The following is a 1,451-nucleotide window of genomic DNA, read 5'->3' as shown; positions in this document are numbered from 1 at the left end:
TCACTTGCTTAGAGTGGGTTTCGTTTAATAGACTGCATTCTGCAGATTGGTGTCCTTTGGTCCCACATATCTCATAATCCGACGAAACTGCGGCTACAGTATTTGGGTTTATGCACATATGCTCGACCTTAAGGGCTAATGCGTCCATTTTAGCTTGCATCATGCCTATAGAGCTTAGTCCATGCACTCCTCCTTGGGCTTCCTTTTTCTCAACTGTCGCTCGTTCGACTCCCCATGATTGATGGTTTTGAGCCATATCTTCGATGAGGGCACTAGCTTCAGGGTAAGGTTTGTTCATTAGAGCACCGCCTGCGGCAGCGTCGATGGTCATCTTTGTGTTGTAATGAAGTCCATTATAGAAGGTTTGAATGATTAACCAATTTTCTAAACCATGATGTGGGCATGCTCGTAACAACTCTTTATATCTCTCCCAAGCTTCGAACAAAGATTCTCCTTGGTTTTGGGTAAATCTAGTTATATGGTTTCGGAGAACGGCGGTTTTACTTGGGGGAAAATATCTAGCAAGAAAAACTCTTCTAAGGTTATCCCAAGTCGTAATGGAATTGGGTGGAAGGGAATCTAACCATGATAGGGCTTTATCTCTGAGGGAAAAAGGAAATAATCTTAAAGGTATTGCCTCAGGAGAAGCTCCATTGGTTTTAAAAGTGTCTGCTAATTGAAGAAATATTTTTAAATGTTGGTTTGGGTTCTTAGTAGCGAGACCTGTGAATTGTCTCTGTTGCACTAGTTGCAATAGGGATGGTTTAAGTTCAAAATTATTAGCTGGGATGGTTGGGTTTACTATACTAGAACTAGGTTCTTCATTAGATGGTTGAGCGAAATCTTTAAGAGGTCTTTGGTTTTGATCTTCGGCCATAGCTCTCTTAATTCTATGAAAGAATAAACGTGCGCGAGCGTAACGTTCAGGTTCCGCCAGAGGGTATACTAAGCTTAAACTTCCGGTGCTGCGAGTTCTTCGCATTGACCGGCGGGAAATAGCCTAAGTCTAAACGATATAACAACAGGGAAATGAATTTTGACGAAATTGGTCCCCGGCAACGGCGCCAAAAACTTGATGTGGTGTTTCGCAAGTATACGAACGCGTCAGAGTAATATAAAAGATTGTCGAATCCACAGAGACCAAGTGTCAATCTATCGTTATCTATTGTTATGGTGTTTATCAAAGGCAATCAAAATAAGTGTTTTTGGAGTGTGCAATGAAAAGTAAAGTGTTGAATAAAGATTAATTAATAAAGACAGGGTCGAATGTAATTCATGTAATCACTTAATAATCCAAGTACTTGCTAATAGAACTACTTATGGACAATGTTTCCTACTTTGAAAAGAACTAATTTAACAGGAACTGTCGCTTTCGCGTATTCAGAACCGAGTTGTACTCCCTAATCAAACCCTCTTATTGTCACTTATAAAAAGGCGCGCATTGCGTTAGA

The 1,451-nt window shown here is 40.4% G+C and overlaps 1 non-coding gene across 1 annotated transcript; it reads left to right on the top strand.

Moving 5' to 3' along the window:
• Positions 1–386: 386 nt before the first annotated feature.
• LOC127109995 (small nucleolar RNA R71) lies at positions 387–493 on the top strand. Its single transcript, XR_007797235.1, has one exon. It is a non-coding gene; the product is annotated as a small nucleolar RNA R71 (small nucleolar RNA).
• The last annotated feature ends 958 nt before the right edge of the window (positions 494–1,451 follow it).

Source organism: Lathyrus oleraceus, chromosome 7, assembly GCF_024323335.1.
Source record: "Lathyrus oleraceus cultivar Zhongwan6 chromosome 7, CAAS_Psat_ZW6_1.0, whole genome shotgun sequence".
Classification (NCBI taxonomy): domain Eukaryota; kingdom Viridiplantae; phylum Streptophyta; class Magnoliopsida; order Fabales; family Fabaceae; genus Lathyrus; species Lathyrus oleraceus.
Note: the sequence above shows the minus strand (reverse complement) of the source record. Positions and strands in the feature narration are given on the sequence as shown.